This window comes from Capricornis sumatraensis, chromosome 22 (assembly GCF_032405125.1).
Source record: "Capricornis sumatraensis isolate serow.1 chromosome 22, serow.2, whole genome shotgun sequence".
In the NCBI taxonomy this organism is placed as follows: Eukaryota; Metazoa; Chordata; class Mammalia; order Artiodactyla; family Bovidae; genus Capricornis; species Capricornis sumatraensis.
Window position 1 is genome coordinate 34,080,493 of NC_091090.1, and position 17,466 is coordinate 34,097,958.

The 17,466-nt window shown below is 43.8% G+C and overlaps 1 protein-coding gene and 2 pseudogenes across 1 annotated transcript in view; 2 read left to right on the forward strand and 1 right to left on the reverse strand.

The window, feature by feature from the left end:
* Positions 1-17,466, forward strand: part of LOC138069278 (zinc finger protein 184-like) — a 1,142,341-nt gene that overhangs the window by 576,937 nt on the left and 547,938 nt on the right. The gene's annotated exons all lie outside the window — the stretch shown is intronic.
* LOC138069634 (BOLA class I histocompatibility antigen, alpha chain BL3-7-like) lies at positions 970-11,806 on the reverse strand (annotated as a pseudogene).
* LOC138069636 (putative olfactory receptor 2B8) lies at positions 14,837-16,251 on the forward strand (annotated as a pseudogene).

Sequence of the window (17,466 nt, forward strand, 5' to 3'; positions counted from 1 at the left end):
TGATGCGGGCTGCTCACTGTGGTTGTTTCTCTTGTCACGGAACAGGGCTCCAGAATAAGCAGGCTCAGCAGTTGTGACTGCAGGCTCAGCTGCCCCGTGGCATATGAGATCTTCCCAGACCACGGACTGAACTGGTATCTCCTGCATTGGCAGATGGATTCCCATGTACTGGACCACTAGGGAAGCTCCTGGAAGGACCTCTTAAAGCCTCAGGTAATGTGTGAGCTTAGAGGTAACACCCAGAAATGTGTGGATGCTGTACTCCAAGAGCTGTATATGCACTGAAAAATGACCAATATACAGCTGTGTTTTCCCATTGCTGTAATATATGTGGGTGTCCATTGCTCTGATGCTTTCTCATCCTGGTCCATCCTGACCTCTCCTGTGCCCCTCTCCTCAGGGGATATAAGAAACAGAACTGCTCTCTCTCTGCACACAAGTAAGAAGAGGCTGAGTTAATGAGTGTTGGGAGAAGTTATCCTCATCCTCTTGGGAGAAAGAAACAGGAGCCACATGCCTGGGCTCTCTTCCTTCCCAGGATTCTCCCTTAATAAACATGTCAGGTACTGTTTTCAAGTATTTACATAAATTAATTTAAATCTCATAAGAGTCCATGAGATAGGGACAGCTCTCAAGCCCATTTTGCAGACAAGGAAATGGATCTCTGGGAGCTTGACTTACTGTCAGTTGGTTGAGCCATGATTCTAATGAAACAGTCTGACCGCTGAGCCCAAGTGTGTACTTATTCTGCTGTGTTGACTCCCATAGACTGTCCACCTACCACACTAAGGGTCACCTCCTCTGGGCTCTGACAGCTTCCCTTGCCCTCTGGGCTCTGAGACTGGCGGGGAGTCTGTTGTGTTTCCCACACTCACTACAGGTGGTCCCAGGGTCTGAAGTGACAGGAGAGTTGGGCCTATGTTGGCTGGTGGAGTGTGTTCTCTGGAGGTGGGGGAAGAGGGGCTCACATCAGGGCTGTGGGCCGTCAGCGGCGTTTGCATCCGGGTGTGAGCTGGCCTCTCCAGATGCTGAAGGGGGAAGACCAGCAGGGGCTGTGCAGGGTTTCCTCATCACTGTGATAGTTCACAGCCGGATACACAGCCTCATGTGGACCTGAGGTCCCAGGGCTGTTCACTCTCCTTCCCATCTCACTGCCCTGACTGCTCTTCTTCCAACTAACTCCCTGGGAACACCTCTCCAAGGAGGGGTCTGGCCACACCCCTGCTCACCAGCACTTCCTCCCACCCTGCCTGCTGCTCCCTTCCGGGGCCTCCTGGATGGAGCGAGAGGAAAGCAACTGGGATCTCCAGAGAACTTGACATTATGCTGTAAAGAGAAAGCAGCGTGTCTGTCTTCAAGAAAGGCAAGGGCTGCCTGAGGGGAGAACACTAAGTGGCTTCCTCTGAGCTGTTAGACTGGAGGCCTTAGTATTCTGCTGGCTGTTGGTAGGGGGCTGACCTCAGTTTCGTGAAACAAAGATGTTTCCAGCCCAGCTGCTTCCTTCATCAGAGATCGCAAGCAGGGAAGACAAGGAGAAAGTCAGCCAGCAAGATGGGGTTTTGCTCTTCTGTGATCTAATCTCAGGAGTGATGTCCCTGTTGCCATATTCTACTGGTCAGAAGCAGGTCACAGCTTCCATCCACACTCAGGGGAGGAGAGTCCACAAGGTGTGAACCCAGGAGGCAGGGACACTTGTGTGCATCTCAGAGTGCATCTGCACAGGGACGTTCCAGGTAAGAGAAGCAGGAGCACGAGGTAGTGAGCCCTACGCCCTGGATGTGGTCACACATGGGCTGCACAGTCACTGAACAATCTGTGTCACTGTGGGTCCACCTTGAGTAGGATAATCTGCAGAACTGATACAGTAAATCTGTATTCAAACATTGAGAAACTTCCAGAGCATTTTCCAAAGTGGCAGCACCATTTTATATTCCCACCAGCATGTTACATGCTTCCAATATCTCTACAGTTTCTAGGTGGCTAAGTGGTGAAGAATCTACCTGCCAAAACAGGAGATGCAGGTTCAATCTCTGGGTTGTGATGACACCTGGATGAGGAAATGGTTCAGTTCAGTTCAGTTCAGTCTCTCAGTCGTGTCCGACTCTGCAGCCCCATGAGCTGCAGCATGCCAGGCCTCCCTGTCCAATACCAACTCCCAGAGCCCACCCACACTCATGTCTACCCATTCCTATATTCTTGCCAGGATAATCCCATGGACAGAGGAGTCAGGTGGGCTATAATTTATGGTGCGGGCAAAGAGTTGGACACTACTAAGTGACAGAGTATGCATGCAGGCAATATCTCTACCTCCTCCCTGATGATATGAATCTTGGTTTCTGGATTTTCAAGAAGGGGATGCCTCTTAGCTCCCCACGTGAATAAGCTCTGGCTTATATTTCCTGTTATGGCTCATAAACTTGAGAAAATCAGATGTAAGGTTTTTTCAGATTTGGCTAACACCCTAAGGATAAAAACATATTTTCTCTCTGGAGACTGCACACATTTATATTTTGGCCTAAATTTTTTTTTCCTTAATATTCAATTATTTCCTTCCTTCAAAAGTTATGGAAACTTTTTATATTTTATCACTTTTATTTTGTTTCCCTGGAAGAGGCAGCCTTAAAACCAAGCCCACCATGTTACTGGAAATGGAATCTCTATGACCTATTTTTTCACCCTTGCTATTTTTCTGGTGCCAGGGTAGGTCCCTGTGTACAAGTCCACCTTAACAAATGATATTTTTTATCTCTTCTGTGAGCCAGTGCTTGTTTCTGAGATATTTGCTATCAGGTCACAATAAGAAACATACAGACATTGAAAGTGAGTGTAAGCAAGTAAACTTCTACCTTATTTCAATCCGCACTGGTAATTGTCAGCATCAGATACTGACACTGGTTTTTTTAAAGCCAAGATTGAGGCTTTATCTCAGCAAGCACAGTTAGTAGCTGCTGAGAATGAAAAGTTCAAGGTAAAGCTGTCTCAACCATTCCAGAAAACACACAGACTACAAGAAGGGAGTGAACAGGAAGAGGCTGTTGAAACAGATGTGGCAGATGTGGAAGTAAAGGGCATAGAACTGGTCATGTCACAAGCAAATGTGTCGAGAGCAAACGTTGTTCCAGCTCTGAAGAACAACAGTAATGATATTGTAAATGCTAATATGGAATTAACCATTTGAAAAGAGGATTTTTTTTGGTGTTTCAAAAGAGTAAGTGCAGCTGGGTTTGAAATTTGTACTGTTTCTATCAAAAACATTTTGGTTTCTTGTTGGATGAAAAAAAAATAAAAAACTATAATTGGATTTGTTAAGATAGTTGAATGGACCAAGCTCTCCATGGACCAAGTCCCCATGGTTCAGGTAGACTTGTATTCAGGCACCTGAAAAATAGCAGGAGTGAAAAAACAGGTCACGGAGAGTCCATTTCCAGTAACATGGTGGGCTTAGTTTTCAGGCTTCCTCTTCCAGGGAAACAAATGAAAGTAATAAAGTATAAAATGTTTCCATATGTACAATACAAAGGAAATAATTGTTTTGGCCAAAATATAAATGTGGTAGTTTGGTGAAATTAGTAGTTTGGTGTCTGAACTAGTAATTTTTAAAGACTTTGATGGGGGTCACAAACTGATGTGTGTGTGTGTGTGTGTGTGTGTGTGTGTGTTTGTGTGTGTGTATACTGATATTTTATATTGCTTTATATTCCTTTGTACATGAACATCTTACTGGAGAAAGTGTCCATAATATTTATCAGTTTGTCAGTTTGTTCAGTTCAGTTCAGTCGCTCAGTCGTGTCCAACTCGCTCAGTCTTTGCGAGTCTAGATCACTGGTCCAAATACTGAAATTTGTCACTTTTTCCCCATCCCTTACCCTTTCCTTTGGGACTTCCTCGGTGGCTCAGTGGTAAATAATCTGTAATGCAGGAGACCTGGGTTCAACCCCTGGGTCAGGAAGATCCCTGGGAGGAGGAAATGGTGTCCCCACTCCAGTATCCTTGCTTGGAAAATCCCATGGACATAGGAGCCTGGCAGGCTACAGTCCATGGGGTTACAAAGAGTCAGACCCGACTTAAAGATTAAACAATGAAAACCCTCACCTCTACCTTCAAATCTATACTGACTTCCCAACTGAAGGGAATTTCACATGTAAACATTTTGGTCAGAGTCTGAGATCACCTACCTCCATGAAGGAGAAAAACTTGTTTCCTAAACATTTCTGCAGGTGGACATGGCACTAGGTTCCTCCAGTCACATGGACTCCAAATAAGGACACAGTGAAACAGAAAGAACTAAGATCATGGCATCTGGTCCCGTTACTTCATGGCAAATAGATGGGGAAACCGTGGAAACAGTGAGGCTTTATTTTTGGGGGCTCCAAAATCACTGCAGATGATGACTGCAGCCATGAATTTAAAAGATGCTTGTTCCTTGGAAGAAAAGTTATGACCAATCATGACAACTTATTAAAAAACAGAGACATTACTTTGCCAACAAAGGTCCGTCTAGTCAAAGCTTTGGTTTTTCCAGTAGTCATGTATGGATGTGAGAGTTGGACTATAAAGAAAGGTGAGCAGCAAAGAATTGATGCTTTTGAACTGTGGTGTTGGTGAAGACTCTTGGGAGTCCCTTGGACTGCAAGGAGATCGAACGAGTCCATCCTAAAGGAAATCAGCCCTGAATATTCACTGGAAGGACTGATGCTGAAACTGCAATACTTAGACCACCTGATGCGAAAAACTGATTCATTTGAAAAGACCCTGATACTGGGAAAGATTGAAGGCTGCTGGAGAAGGGGATGACAGAGGATGATATGGTTGGATGGCATCACCAACTTGATGAACATGAGTTTGAGTAACCTCTAGGAGTTGGTGATGAACAGGGAGACCTGACGTGCTGCAGTCCCTGGGGTCACAAAGAGTCGGACATGACTGAGAGACTGAACTGAACTGAACTGAGACAGAGAGGCTGGCATCATGCTGAAGGTCTTGATTTGCACACCATGAATCGTGGCAGTGTTATTGAGTTGCCAAGGGCAGCAGCGACAGCAAGCCTAGCACCAGAGTGCATCCTCCAGCTAAGGGAGTACCTGTTTTGTGAACAGTGGCTTCTGCTCCCCGTGCAGGGGCAGTAGTTCCCAGGTGGTTCCCCACCTGGGAGAGACTGTGGATGCTGAGCTGGCTGTGAATCCTCAGGCTGTTCTGTGACTTTTCCTGAAATACAACAAAACCAGAAATCTCACTTTCTTTCTCTCATTTGCAACAAATTGAAATCCTTTTTCTTCTCACAAAGAACTTTATAAGAATATCATGTAGGGAAACTTTCAGAGATTTTTTCCCCCTCTGCTTTATTGAGATATGATTGATATAAAATATTGAGTAAGTGTACAACCTGTGATTTGATACTTTTCTCTATTGCACAATGATCAACAGCAGAACTTTAGCTTACACCTGTGTGATGTCACATAATTACATTTACTTTTTGTGCTGAGAACATTTATATCTGCTCTTTTAGCAACTCAGAGACTTTGTGATATCAGACTACTTTCTAAAATGTCCAGCTGCCTATCCTGCTTGGAAGAGAAAACATGTATCTCCCAGAAAATATCTTGAGTTTTTCTTCCCATTTAAGTGTGGATTTAAGCCCTTCCCCATCCTGATCTCTCTCTGATCACAAGCCTCAGTGGATCCAAACCTGACTAAGCATAAGAACTGCTTGTCAGGCTTCTTATAACATACTCAGGTCTCCTCCTAGACCCAGCTTCTCAGAGTGTTGAGCGTGGAGTCCAGGAATCCCTTATGAACAAGTCCTACAGGGGAGGCTGATGCACAGCCATGTGGGAATCCTGGTCTATACCCTCACTACTAAATATGTGAGCTGAAAGTCAGCAGCATCAGCTGCAAACTTGCTATGAATGTAGATTCTCAGGCTCTACTCCCAACTGTCTAGATTTAATGAGAGGTCTAGGTGAGCACCAGCATCTCCAGCTTGGTCACCTCACCATTTCCTACAGTTTCCTTTAGTGCATCACTCACCTGTCACCTCCTGATTATGTACAGCAGCCAGACTGAAGCTTCTAAAGAGTAGTCACAATGGATTGTGTTCTGTGAAAAGCATCTTATGAAATCCACATCTTACTCAGACAACATCAACACCCTTATAATATCATCTAGGTCTATGTGATCTGGTGAAACATGGAATCTGATCTCAATTCCTCATTCCTCCAGCCGCACTTGCCTCCTGGCTCTTTCTTGAACACAGACACTCTCCTCCCTCGTGCATTTGCACAGGAGATTCCTCTGCCCAGAGAGAACTTCTGCTGACATCTGTGTGGACATTCCTTCATGTCCTTCACATCTTTATTCAATAGTCACCTTCTCAATAAGGCCCGCACTAACCACATGATTAAAAGAGCCACCTTCCTTGTTCCTACACACATATGCTTCCTCAAAACACTTATTAACCTCTAAGGTAAACATTCCCTCACTTACTAGGCTCACTCTGCCCCTTCTCACCAGGACACACTTCACCAGGCCAACAAGGTGTGTCTGTTGTTAGTTCACTGAGGTTTTCTAGATGCAAAAATAGTGTGTCATTTCTCTGGCACACAACAAATATCAGTTGAATGAATGATCAGTGTGGAGTGCCTCCCTATTCTAGAGACTGTGTCTTTATTACTGTGACCTTGGGCCACTTGCTCCCTCTTGGCCGCTACAACACAACATCCATTCGCATTGATGTCAGTGCTGCCTGTATTTTCCCCACAAGGGCTGATCTCCCATCCCTCCCACACAGATCAGTCTGCACTCTACACATAATGATATTTTCTCTTCAGAAAAGATGATATCAGGTTTGTATGTCCTATATTCCAACCTACTGTGAATCTATTAGATGCTGCTTTATCAATCCCCATGAGCTTGGATTGGAGCCAACACTAGCATTACTCGATCTAAGGGCAGAGGGGGAGGACCAAGATGCAGAGAAGGTAGAAATCCAGCAAGAATTAAGACAAAATGTGAAACAACTGGGTCCATCCTCTATGCTAATCCCCAAATCTGGTTCCTTATAAGGGATGCAGAAAGAATGGAAAGAGGAATCCAGGAAACAGCCTTAGAGCTGGGAGAGATGAGAATTTCTCTCTTGATATCACTGAGATCCTGTGTGCAGGGACCTCTTTGTCTTGTGAGGATAATCATTAGTGAAAATGAGTCCTGCTGCAGTCAGAGATGAGGACACCCAAGGCAGAATGAGACCAGAACTCTACACATGAAAAAGAACAGTCATTATTCAAAAATAAATGAAATAAGCAAAATATAAACACATAAACACAAAGAAAGGCATGCAGGCAGGACCTAGCATGAGCTAGGCTGACCTGGTTATGGGAAGTCTTGATGGAGAGGGTCCAGCTCTGTCTCTGCTGGAACAGGACAGTGGATCAGGGAGGAGAACACAGGTCAGGGTGGGGAGGGGGTGTGGTGGGCAGGGGTGACCAGTCTCCCCAACTCCTCATGTTATGCTAATAGGAGCACAGACACATTCAGATGCAGCTGCAGAAAGAGGGGTCCCAGAATCTGATGTCACAAAATGGGACAGAGCATCACTCAGTCCCCACAAGACAGCTGTCTCACACTGTGAGAGAAAATAATCAGGAACCAGTTCAGGTCGGTCATGTAAGGGCTGACATTCTCCACAGCCCCCCACACGCTTACATGTCCCACTCAGAGACCCCTGCCACCCAGTGTGTCCCCTCTGCTCCAACTCCTCTCCCAATCTAGATGCCCCAGGGTCTCACCTTTAGGAACCGTGAGAAACACATCAGAGCCCTAGGCACCATCAGTGCCTGGAGGAGAACAAAACCAGGATGTGGTCAGAACCCACAGGAGAGAAACTTAGAGAAGGAATTTTGAGGAGGGTCTGTCCCCCATGGCCTCCTGTCTGCACTCTCACACAGGTCTCAGGAATCACATCCCCTCTGTACTTACCTGCAGCCTGAGTGTAGCTCCCTGCTTTTTCACCTGCAAGAAGAAAATATCACATGAGAGGCCATGGAGAAGACTGAGTCATGAGATCCTAGAGGAACCCCCTAATCCTGGAACCTACAGAACTTTCTGGAAATGTGGCCAAAATCCAGGACAAAATCAGGAGACTGAAGAAAGGTGCTGTTGGGACGACTGGACCAACTGCCCTCCTGGAGGTCTGTCCTCAGCAGGGACCCTCGCCTCTGATCTTCATGTGCTGAGAGACAGGCCCCCAGCTGGAATTACAAGGTGAAAAATCTGTCTTACATTTTCACATGTACTTTACAAAAGGGTCAGTGTTAGCATTAACTCAGAATCCACATGCGTGTGTGGAGGGTACTTTCCAAAAACCAGGCAGGTAAACTTTTACCTGAGTTTGAAACTCCCAGTGAGACAAGAAATCTCAGATCCCTCCATCCCTTCCCTACCTGACCGCTTCTTCCTCCAGATCCCAGCTCCAGTGACCACGAGAAGAACCAGACTAACAAAGATGCCTATGTTGGGGACGGCGAGCTGAGGAGGTTCTGTGGAGGAAAGAGAAGGGCCCCAGACCTCAGGTTTGAGTCCAGACCTTGCTGAAGGGGTCCAGAAAGGCTCCAGCTTTATCTGAGAAGAAGCTCCACCCCAGCCTCCTCCTTACCCCATCTCAGCGTGAGGGTCTCCTGAAGCCCCTTGTGCTGCACATTGCATGTGATTCTCTTCTCCTCTCCAGAAGGGCCTACTAGAGCTGCCCATTTCTGGAAGTTTCCATTCCCTGAAGGCCTGGGCTCTACAAGCTCCATGTCCTGGGTCTGGTCCTCCGTGTCATGCTGCCAGGTCAGTGAAATCTCAGGGTAGAAGCCCAGGGCCCAGCATCTCAGGGGGACCTCATGGTCAGAGATGGGGTGCTGGGTCACATGTGTCTTTGGAGGGTCTGTGGAGGATGAATCAGAAAATTCCCATTTAGTGTTACCTCCATGGGTCCCTGAAGCAGCATCCTGTGACCATCTTGAGAATAAACAGGACAGTGGGTTTGAAAAGAAGCAGCACAAACACCAGATACCAGCCTGGACTCGGAGGTCTGGGCATGTTCCTGAGTCCTTGGAAGGTTCTGAAGTCACGGTGAGAGCCAAGGTAGGAGGTACCATGTAAGGGAGTGAATACAGAGTCATGGTCCTGACTTGGGTGGAGGCTGAATGACTCAGAAAAGCTGGCATCAAGCCTCCAAACATGTTCTTAGGGTGAGACCTGGCCCTGAGAGACAGTCATGGTTCACAAGATGGCACCCAGGGGGAAGGGGCACCGCTGACCAGTTATCTCAGGGATGGGTTCCTGCTTCTTCCCCAAAGAGACTGGATTCCTTAATTGTCCTTCAGAGAAGTGAGGCCACTGGTCAGTCACTCTCTTGTACAGAATATGAAAACCTGGGTGGATTCCTCCCTCTCCCAACAAGAAGCCAGGGCCCTGTTTCTACAAGGACCCACTTTCTTCTTGGAACCCAGGTCCAGCCCTAGGGGGGATCAGGGAGGCCCCGCACCCCCTGTACTTGCATGCTGCAGCGTGTCCTTCCCGTTCTCCAGGTGTCTGTGGAGCCACCCTCCGCAGTCCCCATCCAGGTAGTTCCTACTGTGACCCACAGCACCGCCCTGCTCAAGCTTGAGCTTGGAGATTTGAGCCGCCCTGTCCACTGCGGTCCAGGAGCACAGGTCCTCATTCAGGGCAAGGTAATCATTGCCATCATAGGCAATCTACCAAAACCTGAGACAATAGCTTTTCAAATACGCAATGATACCTGTTTCAGGAGAAGATTGGGAGATGGATGTTTCTCTCTGTTCCCTCCACATTGAGCCCTGGGTGGGCAGGTGCAGGTAGCCAGTTACAGGCTGTTTCTTTTTTTGCTACTGTCCTGTTGGACCCAGGAATGCAAGCCACTGAACCAGGTGATCAAGGAGTGTGCCCTCTGGCAGCAACCACAACCCCTGGGCTGCCATATGTGTGCGCAAACTCTTCACAGAGACACCGGTGACCTGGGGTGGGACAGAAGGAAGTCATGATGATGGCACCTGTTGGCTTCTCAGGTTTTGGAGAGGATTGCAGTTGACCCCTAGATATGTGTAAGAAGTCTGAGCTTTGAAGATAAGGAAATAGGCTTCTTTCAGGGAGAAGCTGGAGGTTTCAGTCTGTGTCTGTGTGCTGTGCCCTGGAGAGATAGCCACAGTGAGTCTGGGTGAGCCTGTTTCTCAGTTCCTTATAGCCTCATGGATTTCATGGACACAAACTGCATTGACTTTTAGAAGTATGTTTTGGAGGCCCATGTCTCCAACTCTCACATACATACATGACCACTGGAGAAACCGTAGCCTTGACTAGACGGACTTTTGTTGACAAAGCAATGTCTCTGCATTTTAATATGCTGTCTATGATGGTCATAACTTTCCTTCCAAGGAGTAAGTGTCTTTTAATTTCATGGCTGCAATCACCATCTGCAGTGATTTTGGAGTCCAGAAAAATAAAGTCAGCCCCTGTTTCCACTGTTTCTCCATCTATTTCCCATGGAGTGATGGGACCGGATGCCATGATCTTCGTTTTCTGAATGTTGGGCTTTAAGCCAACTTTTTCACTATCCTCTTTCACTTTCATTAAGAAACGCTTTAGTTCTTCACTTTCTGCCGTAAGGGTGGTGTCATCTGCATATCTGAGGTTATTGATATTTCTCCCGGCAATCTTGATTCCAGCTTGTGTTTCTTCCAGCCCAGCATTTCTCATGATGTATTCTGCATAGAAGTTAAATAAGCAGGGTGACAATATACAGCCTTGACGTACTCCTTTTCCTATTTGCAACCAGTCTGTTGTTCCATGTCCAGTTCTAACTGTTGCTTCCTGACCTGCATACAGGTTTCTCAAGAGGTTGACCTTTAATATATTTACCTTAAAGATTAGGTAGACACTGCCTAATTGGTTAAAAGACACTTACTCCTTGGAAGGAAAGTTATGACCAGCCTAGATAGCATATTAAAAGCAGAGACATTACTTTGCCAACAAAGGTCCGTCTAGTCAAGACTATGGTTTTTCCAGTAGTCATGTATGGATGTGAGAGTTGCACTGTAAAGACAGTTGAGCACAGAAGAACTGATGCTTTTGAACTGTGGTGTTGGAGAAGACTCTTGAGAGCCCCTTGGACTGCAAGGAGATCCAACCAGTCCATCCTAAAGGAGATCTACCCTGGGTGTTCATTGGAAAGAGTGATATTGAAGCTCCAATATTTTGGCTACCTGATGCGAACAGCTGACTCATTTTAAAAGACCCTGATGTTGGGAAAGATTGAAGCAGAAGAGGGGGACAACAGAGGATGAGATGGCTGGATGGCATCGCTGGCTCAGTGCACTTGAGTTTGGGTAAGATCTGCGAGTTGGTGATGGACAGGGAGGCCTGGTGTGCTGCAGTTCATGGGGTAGCAAGGAGTCGGACACAAGTGAGCAACTAAACTGTACTGAACTGAATTGGTAACTCTGTGATCCCTAAAAGTTGGTTATGAATATTAGATAAAAATTAATTTGCATCTAAAATTAAGTGACTGATGAGTTCTTATTTATATATGGAGAATTTTTTTTTTGCAATTGTATAAAAAAGTCTTAAGTGTTTAGTAAAATATCTAGGCCATTAAAAGAGGAGAGCTAATATAACTGGGAAGTTTAGGGAATTATCTAAGCTCTGTCATTTATGAGAAGTTATAAAAGAGGCAGATTAAGTTTCCTCTTACTTTCTCCTGATATTCATTTTCCCTGAGGATTGTCGTCTCTGGGCAGCTAGGCAACATCAGCTAATTAATGGTAGAGGACAAACATTCCCCAGAGACTTCAGCCAGGTAAACCATTTTCACCAGACTAGTTTTGCTGCAGTTTCATGCCAGTCTCATGCTTTCATAATGAGCTCTCCATCATAGAGCCAAATATTATATTCAAAAATAATCCTGAGAGTTTGAAATTGCCTTCCTATGTCATCCTACCAGCTAGACACAATGCTGATCTTCAGTACCTTGTGAAGGTATTTAAAGTTATCAAGAGAAAGCATCTTCTTACTTAAGGAAAACTTAAGGATATTCCAAAGCTGGTAGAGTCAACTTATGTACTCATTGCATGCAACCTGCATCCTTAGTCTACATACCCAGGTTCCTATGCCCAGTGCTGTATTAAAGGCAGGAACTTGGAAATGAGGTAGGGAACAGCTTAGGACACTCACATAAGGTGAATAACACTGAGAGGACTGGAACTCGATCTCTGTAGCACTTTAGGAATTGGTAAGTTAGCTTGTTTTCAGTTACAAGTGTTCTTTAAAGGTTACATGTACATGTACATGTCAGTTGGTAAAAGAAACAGAAATTCCTATAGAAATTCACCAACTTTAAGAACTTAACTGCTCCTTATGGAAGCCAACAATTTTTTTCTTAGACATTTCATCCTATTGTAGTGTATTCATTATGTCTCAGTATGGATATATGGAGCAAGTTAAATTCAGGATATTTGGCTGTCATAAAACATGTCCTTCATAATTGAGTAATAGCATATATGTGAATGTGAACATATTAGACTATACACTTTCATTTTTTCCTCAGCTCCTATTTTCTCTGAAATTACAGAAGGTTTCTTAAAGTGTATTGTCAATATCTATCATTTTAAAATGTTCATTTTCTTAAAGAAATGAACATGTGTACTTTTCCACACACTAGTTTTGCAGTTACAACAATGAATGTCCATTTCATGGTTATTGTGTCAACGCATTTTAAAATTTATTGTTAATGAAAAATGATCATTCTTCAATTGAGGAGAAACACCAATTTGAGAGGAGAACCATGGGTCAGAAAAGGTGATCTGAAGGTTTAATTTACTGGTGAATTAGGCAAATGACAAGGTGATGTGTAATGTACACTGGTGACTGTCCTTCATCCTTGCACTCACTTATGAATGGACTGTACATTTTGTATGAATGAACTCTCATTTTTTGTGAATGTTTCAGTGTCCAGCTCAGATATTTTCTACTGGCTGCTGCACTGATCCACACCATATTTGTCATGAGTATTGACTGACAGCTTCACAGCCCTTTCTTTCTTCAGAAAATTGCCATCAGTTGAATGGAGCCACATTGCCAGAAGTTCTGAATATGGTTGGGGCAGCTTGTAGTCAATGACAGAGTGGTGAGATTTATAAAAGGCTGCCTTTTTGTCAAGGTGGAACCAAATCTGACACAACGCATGCTCCACAGCTTGTTATTCTGTATAGTAGTAACTAGTCACATCTATATAAATAGGTATTTAAATTTATCTGAATTAAAATTAAATTTAAAATTCAGTTCTTTTCTACCCCACTTGAAACACTCAGGTAGCAGCATGTGGATAGCAGTGATTGTGTAAGTGAAGACACAGTATTTTTATCAGCAGATAGCTCTGAAAAAGCTCATTTTCCAGCTTTCTATGGGATCATGTTCATGTATTCCATTTGAGATCACATCCTTGCTTAACATATTTGTCTGCTCTGTTTTGCTTCCCTGATTCTCTTTGTCTTGAGGACATTCACTCAATAAACAGCATGCAAAGGAATTCCCATTTCAGCCTCTTTTCCCCAACCTGGCCAAACTCTGTCCATAGTGATTAGAAGTGTTATTTCTGAGACTGTGATAGATCCATTGCCTCCTCATCTATGTGTTCTTCATTGTCATTAGAATGTTAGTGAATAATCCTATCTCCTATAGGAATTGCAGGCATTTTAGTTGTCGGTAATATATGAAACTGAAATGAGCAGAAAGAAGAGGTAAGTTCTGGTCACTGGAGTTTGAAATTCTGTTGTGAAGTGACTACTTTTGTTGTTTAGTCACTAAGTAAAGTCCAACTCATTTTGACCTCGTGGATTGTAGCCTGAAAGGATTCTCTGTACTGAAGTGGGTTTCCATTTTCACCTTAAAGTTATCTTCCTGATCCAGGGACTGAACCTGCCTTTCCTGCATCTCCTGCATTGGCAGGCGGTTTCTTTACCACTGAACCAACAGGGAAGCCTGTGAAGTGATTATGCACAGTGAATAAATTATTGGAGTTCTTGTTAAATTGGTATAGAAATCTTAGGTATCTCAAGGACAAAATTTAAGCACTATAATCGAAGGTGATATTTTCAGGCTCTGAGCAATTTATTTTTCACTACTATACAAAAAGACAAGGATATAGCATTCACAAATATAATGCATTAGGAGTAGAGATAACTTTTGCCAGAATGTATCTATGAGAAAGTATCTTAGTGATACATTGAATGTAATATAACCCTTTGTATAAGTACATTCTAGCTCATAAATTTCTATATCTGAATGCATTTTACAGATCATTTTGTATTGTTCTATTATATGTGAGGTATGTGCAAATCAAGTTATGTAGAATTATGAGATACATATTTAAAATAAAGTTTCTCCCTTTGTCTACATTTTCTTACTCTTTCTAATCACTCTCCCTTGATTTTCCCTCATTCCCACTTTCTCTAAGATGTACATAAATAATCATCATACTTTCATCCTTTAAACTCAATCCAAAACAGGCATTTTATATCTATGATTGATGCAAACCAAGGTTCATGACTTGATTTTATTATTATTATTTTCTTATATTAAATTCAATATATAATTTTTGTGAATAGTAAAGAACTAATTAATTTATGATATATCAGTTTCAATGAATACATTATTTATTCAAATAGTTGCATATAAAATCGCATGACCATGTCTTTGAACATGATAGATTTTCCTCTTCATCTCTTCGCTTTTTTGGAAGATACCTTTAATAAATTGCTAAACGCTTGATTTGACAGGAGCCATGTGCTAACAAAGGATGGAACAGAAAAATGAAAGTTCTTTCGCTGGATTTATCTTACTGGGCTTCTCTGACAGGCTTCAGCTTGAGTCAGTCCTCTTTGTGGTCCTTTTGATCTTCTACATCTTCACTTTGCTGGGAAACACAACCATCATTGCGTTGTCCTACTTGGACCCACGTCTTCACACCCCGATGTACTTTTTCCTCTCTAACTTGAGCTTTCTGGACATGTGCTACACAACTAGCATTGTTCCACAGCTCCTAGTTAATCTCAGCAGAGCAGACAAATCCATCTCCTTTGGTGGCTGTGTAGTTCAAATGTATATCTCTCTGGCATTGGGATGTACAGAATGTATTCTCCTAGGAGTTATGGCAATTGACCGCTATGCAGCTGTTTGCAAGCCCCTTCACTACACAGTAATCATGCACCCCCGTCTGTGTGCCCTGATGGCTTCTGCTTCATGGATCACTGGTTTTTCCAACTCCTTATTGCAGACAGCGCTTGTCTTCCTTTTACCTCGTTGTGGGAGAAATAAATTAGCCCACTTCTTTTGTGAGATCCCTCCATTTCTCAAACTTGCTTGTGTGGACACCACTATGAATGTGTATGTGACCTTCGTTGGCAGTGTCATCATTCTTCTCATACCTGTTTCATTAATCATGTTCTCCTATGGTCAGATTGTCAGGGCAGTTTTAAGAATAAAGTCCACTGCAGGGCAGAGAAAAGCATTTGGCACGTGTGGATCACACCTTACGGTGGTCTCCCTGTTCTTTGGCACAGCCATCTATGTGTATTTTCAGCCCAGCAGCAAAAACTCCCAGGATCAGGACAAGTTCATGTCTCTCTTCTACACTGTCATTATCCCCATGAGCAACCCCCTCATATATACGCTGAGGAACAGGGATGTGAAGGGAGCGATGAAGAAGGTGCTTTGGAAGGACTCTGACTCCAGAAGATGGCTTAGGAGGACAGTTTAATGGAAAGACTTTGAACGCCAGAACTATTCAGATATATATGTGTGTCCCATGAGTCATCTAAAATTTCCTTTGGCAACTCTGAATAGAATTTGTTTATTTCATTCCTTTTGAAAAGTGAGTGTACAAATTCTAGGTTCATGTATTCATTTCAGTTTCCAGAGACACTGATTCAGTGTTCCGACAGCATCTGTTTTGTAGTTATTGTTTTTAAAGTTCTAGGGTTTTTCTTGTTTGCACTCCCTTTTAGGTACATATCTCCACATCTATTTGCAAAACAACATATGAATATATTACATGAAATCACAGCCAAAATAAGAACAGGAAACCACTGAAATGATGTAAGGAATATTAACATTTTATCATTTCCTAAGAATTGTTACTGCTCCAACACATGTGTTCAGATGTCAAAGGGTAGATATCAGTTAGCTTCTTCTGTATAATGCATCATTTTGAAACTTTGTTGCTTAAAACACCAACCATTAATTTATCTCACCATTATGTGTGTCAGCATTTGGGCTAAGTTTAGCTGGACAGTTCTTCTGGTCTCGGCTGGACTCACTCAAATGCCTGCAGTAGGCTTCTGGGTCTACTTAGGGCTTCCTGATCTAGATTGCTACAGTTGTCATGGCTTCCATCTCTTTGATGTGGTCTCTTATCTTCCAGTACGATGGCCTGGAATGTTCATATGGGGAAGGCCAATTTCCAAGTCCTTGTGACTGATTCATTGTTTAAGATATGGCTACTCCTGCTTGCCTGTCCTGTATTTCTTTGTGCATTGTTTACCTCCATAAATAGTAATTGTTAGAGTCTGTTCTTTGTTCTGCTTGGAGGGTCTAGGAGGTCACAGTGTATTTCCTCTTTTCCCGGTCAACAGTAAGTAAGGCCTTCCCTGGTGGTCTAGTGGTAGAACCCTGCTGCCAATGCAGTGAACACAAGGTACATTCCTGGTCCAGGAAGTTCCTACATGGGGTGGAGCAACTAAGGCCGTGCACCACAGCTACCCAGCCAGCTCTCTAGATCCCATGAGCCACAACTACTGAAGTCGGCATGCCCTAGAGCCTGTGGTTCCCAACAAGAGAAGCCACAGCAATGAGAAGCCCTTGCACCGCAGCTAGACAAAGCCTGCAAGGAGCAAGGAAGAGCCGCAACAAAGACTGAGCATAGCAAAAACAAAAGAAAAAGTCCAATCAGTGGGAGGTCTTTCCTGTTGGCCCGGTGGTTAAGAGTCCTCACTTTCACTGCAGAGGTGGAGGATTCCATCCCAGCTCAGGAAACTAAGATCCACATGCCATGCAGCATGGCCAAACATTAAAAAACAAAGAGAACAAAGCAGTAAGTAGGGACACAGAAGGGTCTGTCACCAGCAAGTGCCCTACATGGAACTGCTCAGATTCAGAATGAAGATTTGACTAATGGGAAATGGGGGCTGATGAGCAGATTATTTCTCCTGGGATGGGGATCTGTTGGATGTCTCCTAAGATGTGCTTCAGGGGGACAAACGTGATTGAACACCTAGTTACTTCATACTAACAGCAAATTTGATAATGTATCCTTGACAAGTCCGCTTTTCTTCTGCTTGTGTTCCCTTTCTTTCACTCCTGGTGCTGTATCTCATTCTGCATTAAGTGCTTGTGCATAAATCTTTGTTTCAAATT